Here is a 13,604-nt window from a genome sequence, read left to right as displayed (position 1 = left end):
GCTCTGCGCGAGGGATGCGCACGGGCGAAGCCCCGGTCCCGCGCGGCCCTCCCGCTTCCCCTCGTCATGAGACAGACGGCGGAGCCCGGGTTCGCGGCCCAGTGGGTCGGGCCGAACGGTCGCGCTGGGGCTGGGAATTCGCTCCGCGCAAGGAGGGCCGCGGAAAAACCCAGGGTTGGGGGTCTTGGCTGGGGGTGCTCGGCAGGAAACCAGTTTCACCCTTTTTGTAAGTGGGAAGTCAAGCAGCTTTTCTCTCCCGAGTTGCTGCCTCTCTGGCAAGTTGGCAACATTTGCTGCAGTCAGGTCAACTCGGAGAGGGCAAGGTTTATATATATGATCGTCAGCTGCTCTGTGTCTAATATATAGTTACTATTTTTTTTAATCAAATATGCGTGGTTCTCTGTGCTCACTCCACCTTCCTTTTGCCTCCAAGTAGTCACAATATGGACTAAACCCAAGCACAGAAAATCTAGTAGAAATATCTGTTCTGGTCCTTGGTTTTGTTTGACAAGAAGTTAAAATTCATTAAGTTCTGAGAAGAAGCTTCAAATTTAGATCTAAATTTTAGTGGAACGGGAATCCCTCCGTTCCCTCCACCACCACCACAATGATTCCCTGGATGGATTTTAGGAATTTGGGAGGTCTTAAACATATGAGCAAAATTTTGTGGGCATATGTATTTTCCTGAGTAAGTCCCTTAGGCTTCATTATATTCTCAAATGGGGTTAAATCTCAAATAAGATTTAATACAGCAATAAAACAAAACAAAACAGTGTCAGGAGAAATCTTTTAGATCAAGCCCCTAGCTTCTCCTTGGAGTTGAATTATAGTACAAACTCCTATTTATCCAGTGTTTATAAATGTTGTATTTTTGTTTGTTTATTACCCCCCCCCCCCATGGATTTTTAGAGTGGAAGGGAGGGGGAGAGAGAGAAACATCGATATGAGGGAGACACATCATGTGCCCTTGACGGGAATTGAACCCAGGATCCTTCACTCTACAGGCCAACGCTATATCCACTGAGTTGAACTGGCAAGGCTATAAATGTTGTATTTTAACAATAGTCTACATGGATCACCAAATTTAAAGTTACAAAAAATACAACAAAAAGTCATATGAAATACCATTTTCCTCTGAAGATTCAGATGACACTTGAGAATTCTGCATCTCAGGTGCAAGAGTACCAGCCACTTTTGGATTCCAGAATAGTCCCTCACTTTTGCAGGCCCACAGTCTTCTTAGAGAGCTGTAGCAATGGGAGTAGGTTAGGAAACCTGGGTCAGAGATCCCATGGTTCCCGAGACTCAGAATATTCAGTACTTGTGGCACTTAGGTCATTTTCAGCAGAAGGCAGAGAGCTTACTAAAGGTTGCTTTCCTAACTCCAAATCTCTTAATCCACCCATTTGGGAGTAGGTTATTGGTTATTTTTAATTTGTTTATTGCACGGCCTGAAATTCTAATGATACAAATGAAGAAGCAAATATTCCAGTATAAATTCTTCAGTATAAATTCTTCAAATGAGATTCCTTATAAAGAAAGGGGAGAGATGTTTTCTAGAAAAGTTGAAGTGAGAACATTTTTTTAATTTTTTAGTATTTACAGTAAACTTTGTTGGGAAGTTTCTGCATTCCAATTTATTTTAACTATTTTGCATAACTAGGTACCTAAAGAAAGAGATGGGAGGGCAGCCCAAAACTCCATGGTGATTTTAGGATAGGTTCAAAAATTCTGTGATACGCTCCCCTTCAAGAGGTGAAGCTTACTTCCCCCTCCCATTGAGTGTGGATTGCTCTCAATGAACAGCTTATGGGTCATAATGAGCAGACTCTGGCAGGAGTGACAGTGTGTGACTTATAAGACTAGGTCACAAAAGGCATTGCAACTGCCTTCTTGTTCTCACTCTAAGATCACTTGTACTGGCGGAAGCTAGAGCTACCATGTCATGAAGACTCGGGCTTCCTGCCAACAGCCATGTGAGTGAGCACTGTTGGGAGCAGATCTCCCTAGTTCAGCCTTCAGATGACTGCAGTCTGGATGATGTTGACTGAAACCTCACCCTGAGCAAATCCTGAGCAGAACTACCCAGGTAAGCCACTCCACGATGACCCACAGAGTCTGTGAGATAACAGATATGTATTGTTTTAATATGGTGAGCTTTGGGGTAATTTGTTACAGAGAAGTAGATAACTAATAGACTCTATGTCAACTTTCCTTTGTACCAGAAAAGATACTTTTCTTATTCTTTAATCACATGGACTCTTGTCCCTAGGCCTACCTTTGGGTTAGGGGAATGATTTTTTTTTATCATTGAACTTTAAAATGGGCTAAATAAATAGACTTCTGTGAATAGTTTTGGAATGTAACCACTATTTTCAATCTTATTTCTATGTATTCAGAGGTTATAACAATAGATAAATGTACTATTTTGAAATATAACTGTTCATAGGGACTGCCTGCAGTTATGCTAGCTATTGCTCAGGACACCATTGTTTTCACCAGTGACTTCATATTCCTTTCTAGTATGAAGGATTTTTCCCATGGGAAAATGAAAAAAAGTTGCCAGTCACTTAGCCCATCTCTTAACCAGGTAACTCATAATACAGAGATTATTTAGGTAATAACAGGGGCTTGTCAGTTAAATTGCAAGACACATACCTCGGGGCAATTAACTGCAATGAATACAAACGATCCTATGTCAAAACCTGTTTTCTGGTCCGGATATCTTTTGGAACAAATGACAATGCTAAAAAGTATACTATTGTTAACATTTACTTAAGGCTTGTTTATGTGCCAGGCATTATGCAGGTGCCCTGACTTATATTAGCTCATTTAATCCTTACAACCTCAATATGAAGAAGGAAGTGGTTCAAAGCATGGGTCTTGGGAACAGACTGCTTGTGTTTGAATCCTAGCTCCATCATTTATAGTGATATAATCTCTGGCAGACTGTTTCCCCTCTTTGTGCTTCAATTTTCTTAGCTATTAAATGATAATAATAGCACCTACTTCACAGGGCCATGGTTAGGATTAAATAAGATAATGTAGGTAAAGCATGTAAAACTTAGCATGTAAGTAGTCTGGGCTCAGTCAATGCCAGCTGTTACTATTTTTTTAAGTAGATGAAGACACAGAGTCCTAGGGAGGTTAAGGAACTGGGCCAGTGTTGTGCAGCTAGCAAACAGCAGACACTCAATTCCAGATCAGTTTGGCTTCAGAACACCAGCTCTTCAATTAACCATTACTACATAACCTCCATACTGATTTCCACAGTGGCTGCACCAATCTGCATTCCCACCAACAGTGCACAAAGGTTCCCTTTTCTCCACATCCTTACCAACACTTGTTGTATGTTGATTTATTGATGATAGCCATTCTCACAGGTGTGAGGTGATATCTTATTGTGGTTTTAATTTGCACTTCTTCGATGATTAGTGATGTTGAGCATCTTTTCATGTCTATTAGCCATCTGTGTGTCCTCTTTGGAGAAGTGTCTATTCAGGTCCTTTGCCCATTTTTTTAAAACTGTGATTTGATAGTGAAGAATCATAAGGTGTTTTTTTGTTTGTTGGTTGGTTTTAATAATTTTTATTGGTGTTTAGAGAGACAGGAAGGAAGAGGGAAAAAGAAACATGGATGTGAAAGCCTAACATTGATCAGCTGCCTCCTGCATGCCCCCTACTGGGGATTGAGCTGAAATCTAGCCATGTGCCCTGACCATTGAACCAGCAACCTTTCACTTAATTAACTGAGCCACATGGGCCAAGACTGCCCATTTTTAAAATTGCATTGTTTGCTTTTTTATTGTGTTGAATTGTATGAGTTCTTTATAAATTTTGGATATGAACCTCTTATAGGAAGTATTATTGGCTAATACTTCTTCCATTCAGTAGGTTGTCTTTGCATTTTGTTGATGGTTTCCTTTGATGTGTAAAAACTTTTTAGTTTGATGTAGTTCCATTTGTTTATTTTTTCTTTTGTTTCCCTTGCCCAAGGAGATATATCAGAAAAAATATATTGCTAAGAGAGATGTCAGAGGTTTTACTGTCTATGCTTTCTTCTATAAGTTTTATGGTTTTGAGCCTTACAATGAAATCTTTAATCCATTTTGAGTTTATTCTTGTATATGGTGTAAGAAAGTGGTCTGGTGTCATTTTTTCACATTTATCTGTCCAATTTTCTCAACACCATTTATTAACTAGACTGTCTTTACCCCATTGTATGTTCTGTGCCTTCAGCGATTCCATTTCTGGGTGTATATTAGAAGAAACCCAAAACACTAATTTGAAATAATATATGCATCCTTATGTTCATTGCAGTGTATTTACAACAGCTAATATCTGGAAGCAATTCAAGTGCCCATCAATAGATGAGTGGATAAAAAAAGCTGTGAGATTATATATATATATATATATATATATATATATATATATATATATATATATAATGGAATACTACTCTGTCATAAAAAGAATGAAATCTTACCATTTGCAACAGCATGGGTGGTCCTAGAGAGTATTATGCCAAGTGAAATAAGTCAGTCAGAGAAAGACAAATACTATATGATTTCACTTATATGTGGAACCTAAAGAAAAAAATAAACGAACAAACAAGATTGAAACAAACTCATAGATACAGAGAACAGACTAATGGTTGCCAGAGGGGAGAAGGGTTAATTCTAGAGCCACTCCCCTATGGCACCCATCATGCCCCACATCTAGAGGAGCACTTTGTAAAGTATATGATTGTCTAACCACTATGTTGTCCACCTGAGAGTAATACAAAATAATATTGAAAAGTATAGTTGAACCTCCCCCCCCCCCCCACACACACACAAAGTAAATGTTTCTTTGGATTTCTCTAGCCATGTCTATCTAAAAAAAGAGGGAATAGGAGGTCCCAGGTGGGACGGATTTAAGGACTGAGCACAGTAGCCCTGGAGTCTGGAGATGGTGGCTGGGCTGGGGGAACTTGAAGATGAAGGTAGAAGGCCGACTTTGGAAGTGCTTGGGAATGCTTCATCATAGACAAGAACACCACATGAGAATGTGGAGAACTGGTTTCAGCTGCTAGTTTTGCCATCCAGTCACTGTGACTCCCAGCAGTATACTATTGCTGAGCTCATTTTCTTATCTGTAAAAAGTAAAAATAATATTCGCCCTCCCTATTTCATAGGGACACTAGACAAATGAGATTTTGTATGTGAAAGCATTCCCTTACTTACTTTACTAGAGAGAGTTCTTAAAGACCATGCCGGCTGAACCAAACTGCAAAGCAAGAGTATGAGCAAAGGCTGGTCTTCAAGAATCCTCCACTTGTATCTGTCCCTTCTCAGGATTGCTGAACTCCAGTCCTTGGTTTATTAAGGACATGTTCTGACTTATTTAGATTTCTAGATCACCACTATACACATTACTGTTATGATTACTTCATTTCTATCCTACTCTGTTTTTTTGTGTCCATAGCACCTAGCATCATACTTACAGTAGGAGCCCTGTAAATACACATTAATTAATATATGGAAATATTTTACTCATAGAGAGTTAATCCATAATCTTATGAATTAATATATGGAAATATTTTAATCATAGAGTTAATCCATAATTTTAAATTTCCCTCTAACAAACATTTCTGTTTCTTTAAGCTGGTATGTAAGGTCATTTCTAAGAAATTCTTAGTGATGAGATCATTCTGTCTCATGTTTGGAGATTATTAATTCACTAATAATCAGTTTATCTTTATACTAGACTTATTTCAAAGAACATTGTAACATTGATGAATTAAGCCGGACAGAGAAGCAACTGCAAACAAAGTGACTCTTTTTGTGGGCCTAACAACTTGTGGCTTTAAACAATGAAGGCCATTGTGTCAGAATTCCCTCCCGGGGTTATTGTGAGGATTAATTTCATTAAAATCTGCAGTGTTTTGAGTTTTTCTCAGAATTCTTTCATAAATAAAGATGGCAATAATTTTTTTAAAAAGTGTCATTATATTGGTCCTCCCAGAACCAAATGCAACAAGTTCACCTGCTATTTAACTCCCTATCTTCCCTGAAGCAAAAATCCCAAGACTAGGCCAACCTAAATTACCTTTAACAGTTTTAAATCTACTACCAGAGCACACATGCCTGACTAATGTTTAGTGCCCTAATCACAAAGATCTTGGTGTATGATTTACATGGCACAATAATGCCCATAATCACTGTGCCCCATGGTAGTTAAATATAAATTACTGTAATTACTACAGTTTTTTTACTGACCAACAACGTTTTACTCTCCTCTTTGTTATTTATATTTTAATAATTCATAGTCTGCTCACTTGCAAGGGTTTAAGGAAGCGTTCCCTTTAGTAGTTCTTCATTGTCTCCAAACATGGTAAATGTTGAAAGTTTTACCTGATACCAGCTACCGTTTAATCCTCACTGGATGCACAGAAACATCACCAGAAAAACAAGGGGAGACTTTGATCCAACTCTTTACCAGCTGAGTTTCCTTAGAAACTCCTCCTCCTCAGTCTCTCTTCTGATCCTAACCCTGAGCCCGGTGGCCCACCGAGGCCATGCTGTCCCCCTCCCTGACCCAGAAGGAACTGCTCTCAATATTCTGAGTGATGGCCATGAGGCAGCAGAAACTCTGGAGCAGACCCAGGTGAAGTCTGGGGAACAGTAGGATAAGAGGCCCATTGTAAATGAGGAGCCTGCCTGGCAGGTGACCAACTGCCCTGGTTTACTTGGGACAGAGGGGTGTCCGGGCCATGGGACTTTCAGTTTACTAGGATGAGTTTACTTCTCAGGAAGAAGAGACTCTAGAACCCTGCCAAGGGCTGAATCTTTGCTGAGCTGGGAGAGAATCTTTCCTGGGAAAGATACCTTGTTCGGATTGGGTCCTGCAGCAAACTGGGCTGGGTGACCTCAGGGAGTTCTCTGGACGTGACTCCTATTACATTGGAATGAAAGAGGTCAGAGCAGTCAAAAAAGGAAAGCCAGCCACACCCAGGCAGCGCCCTGCAGGCCACAACCATGTTAGAGTCACCAAGGTCCCAGGTGAGTTCTGTAGCTTTGCAGGTACAGAAACTACACCCGAGGATCAGGCTGGGGAAATCAGTGTATGCCTAATTGCCCCAGAGACTGAGTAAATTACTTTGTGGCTGATATGTTAGTAATCCTGCGGGATAGACCTTTCCTGTTGCCCTGGATGCCCTCTTGACAGGACCAGTGACATGAGAAACCCAGTTACCTTAGAATCAGAGCAAAGATGGCCGAGAGTTTTAAATGACATTGTTCCAGGCCTCCTGGCCTTTGTGCTTCTATTTCTCTGCTGAGGTGCTCTTCATCCTCAGCGTCTGGCTCACTCCCCTCCAGCCTTCAAACCTTGTGGATTCTGCCCAACTTTCACCCTCCTTTCTGCTTCCTTCTCCTTCTCCCTCCTTCCCTTTTTCTTCCCTTTCTTCCCCTCTTCTAGCCCTCCCCTGACTCCTTGTCTCTTCAACAAATATTATTTGAATGTTTTTCATATTCAGTCACGACACTAGACATTGGAGCTATAGTGCTGGATAAGACACAGTTTAGATCAAGCATGTCAAACTCAAAAGCTAACACTGGCCAAATAAACAAGGCATGTGGCATGCAGGCCGCGAGTTTGACATGCTCGGTCTAAATCAGGGGTCCTCAAACTTTTTAAACAGGGGGCCAGTTCACTGTCCCTCAGACCATTGGAGGGCCGGACTATAGTTTAAAAAAAAACTATGAACAAATTCCTATGCACACTGCACATATCTTATTTTGAAGTAAAAAAATAAAATGTATTTGCATGTGGCCCGCGGGCCATAGTTTGAGGACCCCTGGTCTAAATGATATCCTCAGTAGTCCTGTGTACACATCCCAATTATAAATCATTATTACTAATTTTCCCTGAATTATATGCAGACTGTTGATATCTATACCTATATGTAGTTTTTAAGTGAAAGTGCAAAATAATATAGCCTTTTTTCTCAGTTATATTTTAGTCTAGTCTTTCTGAAATCATTCTCTTAGGCCCCATTAGGTGAAGTCTGCAGATAACCAACTTCAACCATGGTGTAGTGATTTTACAGTCTAGGGCAGGAAATTCACTTAATATTACTCTAGCTGCCTTTAGTTGTGCTGAGTTCTGAGTTGTGATCTCACAGCTCATTTTATAAATAGTTTGGATATTTTTATCCCAAAGTATATTACTTAGCATTTATTCCCACTAAAGCTTATTTGCCAGTTGTCTGACCACATGGTCAGATTTATCGGCTCTTTGGACTAGCCCAGCAAACTTTTTCTATAAAGGGCCAGTAATAATATCCTTTTTACAGCAATGCCCTGGTGTCAGTCAGCTTTTCAGCTCTGCTGTTGTGTTGTGAAAGCAGCCATAGGTGATAGTAAATAATGAGTATGGTTGTATTGCATAACACTTTATTTATGGACCCTGAAATGTGAATTTCATATAATGTTCACGTGTCACAAATATTAGAGTCCTTTAGATTTTTCCCCCCCAACCATTAAAAAAATGTAAAAACCACTCTTAACTTGTGGGCTGCCCAGAAACAGGCACAGGCTGGATTTTGGCCTGAGGCCTATAGTTTGCTGACCCCGATCTAGGCCCATCGTTAGTGGGATGTGTTGTTCAGATTTTACTACATTCTCTCTCCTCCAGATCATGACCCAGGTCTTACTGAGTCTCCTCCCACACAGATGCTTGAGGCTCTTGACTGGGTTCCCTGAATCCCTGCTTCCCAACACTATTAAAGCAGCTACAGTTAGACCAACTGCTCTTATAAAGGTGGGGTGTAGCTGGGTCCCATAATCCACCAGAGGGCTCTGCTTGTGACTCTCCAGACCTCCCAGTGGCTCCTGTTAAAATACCTTGTAGTTTTCGAATGGAAATCTGACTGTGTCTTCACCCTCCCCCACACCTGAGCTGTAGCCACTCTGAACTTGCATTGTTTGAGGACCACAACCATTGTGCATGCAGTTGCCTCATTTGAAATGCTTTTCTTCACCATTCCTTTACCTAGTTAATTCTAGGTAAATTCTAGAACCACTCCCCCATGGCACCCTCATGCCCCACGTCTATAGGAGTCTATTTGTTGCATGCACTGATGTCTCATTTGTAATTTTATCTTCATTGGTGGCATTATTTGACTAATGGCTGCTTCTGACTCCCTTGTTAGACTCTACGTTCCATGAGAGTAGAGGACTCCATCTTTGTTGACCACTGTGTCTCCTGCACCTGGCCCTGTGCCTGGTACATAATAGATGCTCAATAGGCATTTGTTGAATGGAGAAATGGGAGCCACTAGACCTCAGCCTATTGGCCGGGGCATTCCTGTCTATGACAGCCCCATCCCCTTACTAGCAGAGCCAGTTTGGATGAATTACACGATGATCTCTTTGGTCCTCAGTTTCCTTCTCTGTAGAATGGGGGTAATAACTACTATAATTGGGCCATGGTGACTTAAATGAGATAATGTGCCTGGCACATGGCTTACCCCAGTTACTGTTAGATTAATGTTAATTCCCCTTCCCCCTTCTTCTCAATGACATCAATTCCATCTCCTGGTAACCTGGCTAACAGAAACTAATAAATACAGAGCAGAATATTGTGGGTATGTAAGAAAATGTTGATATGTTTTGGAGATCCACACTGAATGAAGTAAGTGGGGATGAAATGACTTGGGATTAGCACTTGCTTTAAAATATCTTAGTTTTTGGTGAGGCAAAATCTTTAGTGTGGGGAAATCTTGATAATGATTGAATCTGGTTAATGGATATTCTATACTATTAATTATACATTATACATATACATATACATATACAAATACACACACACACACACACACACACACACACATACTGGAGGCCCGGTGCACGGAATTGTGCACCAGTGGGGTCCCTTGGCCTGGCCTGTGGGGATCGGTCTGAAACCAGCTCTTCGACATACCCTGAGGGTCCCAGATTTCAAGAGGGCAGTTCTCGGGTGATGCACCCTGGAATCAGGCTCCCTACTCTCGGCTCCCTACTCTCTGGTTCTGGTGCGTCACCCGAAAACCGCAGCTACTAAGTCACTGCAGCTCGGCAGCTCCTGCATTGAGCGTCTGCCTCCGGGTGGTCAGTGAGCGTCATAGCTACCAGTCAGAGCATCTGCTCCCCTGGTGGTCATTGCGCGTCATAGCTACCGGTCAGATGGTCGGATGGTTGGATGGTCGCTTAGGCTTTTATATATATAGATACTATTTTCTCTATATCTATGTGTTTGAAATGTTTTGTAATCTAAAAATTTTAATATAAAGAAAATGACAATGATTTGTAGAGAGAAATAAAATAAGTAGCCTGGATATTCAAGTTACCTTAACCAGGAATTCAACATGGAAAGCTAATTTGATTTAAGACTGCTGGGAATCCTAGCAAGGGGAGTTAGCTATAGGCTCCAGGCTTAATGGCTCCAAGCTCTGGGGTCATTTCCACCAAGGAGATCCACTTCTTGTGGGACTTGGCGGGGCTCCCATTCCTCAGACGTGTTTGGAAAGACATTGGCTTTTTCTGAGCTGCCCTAGCCTGGATAGAAGCGCAATATTCTGCCTGTTAGTCCAGTGCTCTTGTAGGACTTTATCTGTGTTTAAATCCAGAGCATCATCTCACTGCTATATTGCTGTGATTACTATTATTTTTATAACATACCGATATGTTACACAAAAGATTATTGTTCTACTAACAATACAAAATGACTGAACCATCCATTTCTGTTTCTACATCTTTCTCCAAACAATTGATTTGATTTCAGCTTACTAAATTACAACTCCAATAACGTCCCACCTTCATAAGAATACTCCCAGAATATCTTTGAGCACCCCCAAAACTCTTCATTTACTCACAGCTTCTTGCTTTTACTCCAACAGATAACTGATTCCTTCCTTTGCATTTAACTTTTGCTGGAATCACTCTCAGAGGATGACTTATTCTCTCATTAAAAATCTCAAGGAAAAAAAGAAGAAAAAAAGAGGGAAAAAAACCCAGAAAAACAAAACAAAACACTTGTTCCCTCGCTAACCAGCCATGTCGCAGATGGAACTGTCCATTATCCAGCACGAGGCACAGTTAAGGTCCAATCAGCCCAAGACCTCCAGAACAAGCCTGTCATCTGACAAAATCAGACTAGTTACTACTTACTGACTCACAGCGAGAGGGTGCACTCAAGAACTGTGAAGTGCCGTCCTTACAGGAGACGTTAGCAGCTGTATTGTTATGGACATGCTTAGATTGATTACAGAACAAACTGTCCTCATATGTCTACTGATGAGTTAGTGCAGGAGGGATCATTTTTAGAGAATGAAAGCTTGCTTCAAGAGAGCAGAGTGAGGGCTCCAGAGGCTTCTGGGTCTGAGCTCTCCATGTGACTCACATACTCCTGGACTCTAGTAGTAGTTCCCCAGGGCAACGACACAGTCCTGGCTCCCCTTCTCTCTTCTGTCCCAGGACCAGTTCCAGGGACTGTCTCAAAGACTTAGCCATCTGGTGTCTACACTCATGGGCTTCTCCCATCGCACTCTCTGTCCCCCAAGTCAGGCACTGAAATCCTTCTCCAAGCAGGGGCAGCGGGTGACAGTGAGAGGGGTGTGACAGTTGTCGCTATGGCTGCCACCAATGGCAACAGGCATCTGTTTCTCGCGTTTCCAGTCTGGTTTTGCTTTAGGACCTCTGAACTGTTGCTTCAGCTAACACTCCTGCTGGCACCGCATTCTATCAGATCTCTTAGGGGTTGAAACCTGAGAAGCAGCAGGGTACCCTGAGAATTCCTGACTTTGAGGTTTGACCTGTTTGTTCAACTCTGTTTGGCCAGCAGCAGCTCCAGGAATGACAGAGACTGCTAAAGGGAAAGGCACTAATGATACCTCTGTGGTTAACTAATTGTGCTCAAAGGCATAATTTAATTGGATCGTCTTTCAGATCTGTGAGATAGTTATTATTCCTGTTTGAAGAGATAAGAAACTAGGGCACTGTGAGGTTAAGTAATGTGTTTACAGTCACAAAGTTAATTGGCAGCAGGACCATGATAACAACTGAAGGTATTCCGTTTCCTAGAGGAGTTTATCTATATCATCTAAATCCAAGAATTTACTAAACTATATTTCTTTAAAAAATGTTTTTATCCTCACCTGAGGATATGTTTATTGATTTGAGAGAGAGAGAGGAAGAGGGGACGGAGAGAGAAAGAAACATCAATGTGTGTGGGAGTGGTGGGGTTGGTGGGAATGGGTGGTGGAAGATTTTTGTTTTTCATTTTATTTTATTTTATATTATTATTATTTGTTTTTTACAGAAGATGAATGCTCAGTGTCGTTTTGTTTATTTATTTATTTATTTTTAATATATTTTATTGATTTTTTTACAGAGAGAAAGGGAGAGGGATAGAGAGTTAGAAACATTGATGAGAGAGAAACATCGATCAGCTGCCTCCTGCACACTCCCCACTGGGAATGTGCCCGCAACCAACGTACATGCCCTTGATGGGAATCGAGCCGACGCTCCATCCATTGAGCCAAACCGGTTAGGGCTTGTTTTTCATTTTAGACACTTCTGTGCACTCTAAATTTTTAAAACATGTGCAAGTATTACTTCTATAAATTAAAAAAGTTTTAAAATATAAAAAATAAATACAAAAATATTCATTCATGAGTGATTGCTTAGTCATATGTAATACTATGCAGGCAATAGAAAAAGTAGGTACATCTATACAAATTTTAAGTAATAAAAACAAATTGCAGAATGATACGATATAGTTAGGATAATACCATTTATTTCAAGTGTGTGAGTGTGTGTGTGTGTGTGTGTGTGTGTGTGTGTGTTTGTAGGTAGGTAGGTAGGTAGGTCAGTATATGTGTACACCACATTGGGAGGATACATATCAAAGTAATATCAAAGTGGAGAGGAGACAGACTTTTATTTTTTACTAGAGGCCTGGTGCATGAATTAGTGCATGGGTGGGGTCCAGCCAGCCCGCCCCAATGATGGGGCCAGGCTGGAGGGGGGAGGGGCCGCAGGCAGTTGGCCAGCTGGCCCTGTCCCCAATCGGGGTGTTGGGGCCAATCGGGGGTTGGGCCAGCCAGGGTGGGGGCCCAATCAGGGCCCAGATCAGGCTGGCTGACTGTTGCAGTGTATGTTATAGCCATCAGTCGTTCCGGTCATTCTAGTTGTTCCACTGTTCTGGTCACTGGGCTTTTATTTATATAGCACAAAATTCATGCATTGGAGGGGGGGTCCCTCAGCCTGGCCTGCACCCTCTCCAATCCGGGACCCCTCAGGGGATGTCTGACTGCTGGTTTAGGCCTAAACCAGCAGTCGGACATCCCTCTCTCAATCTGGGACCTCTGGCTCCTAACCGCTTGCCTGCCTGCCTGATCACCCCCTAAACTGCCTCTGACGGACTGATCACTGCCTAACTGCTCCCCTTGCTGGCCCTCTTGCAGTCTGGGAGCCCCACGATCAATATGCCCTGCAGCCCTGCCCACTCACCTCAGCGCCACTGGCCGGGCAGCCTGGGCCTCCCCCCGGCCAGGGCTCCACAATTGATTGGCCCACCGGG

At 41.9% G+C, this 13,604-nt stretch overlaps 1 long non-coding RNA gene across 1 annotated transcript; it reads left to right on the top strand.

Annotated features, from left to right (window-relative positions):
• Window positions 1–134: 134 nt before the first annotated feature.
• LOC106696667 lies at window positions 135–5,973 on the top strand. The gene is made up of 3 exons (XR_001347615.2): window positions 135–226; window positions 1,910–2,089; window positions 5,748–5,973. It is a non-coding gene; the product is annotated as an uncharacterized LOC106696667 (long non-coding RNA).
• Window positions 5,974–13,604: the final 7,631 nt, after the last annotated feature.

This window comes from Myotis lucifugus, unplaced genomic scaffold (assembly GCF_000147115.1).
Source record: "Myotis lucifugus unplaced genomic scaffold, Myoluc2.0 scaffold_23, whole genome shotgun sequence".
In the NCBI taxonomy this organism is placed as follows: Eukaryota; Metazoa; Chordata; class Mammalia; order Chiroptera; family Vespertilionidae; genus Myotis; species Myotis lucifugus.
This window is presented reverse-complemented; position numbering and strand designations above follow the sequence as displayed.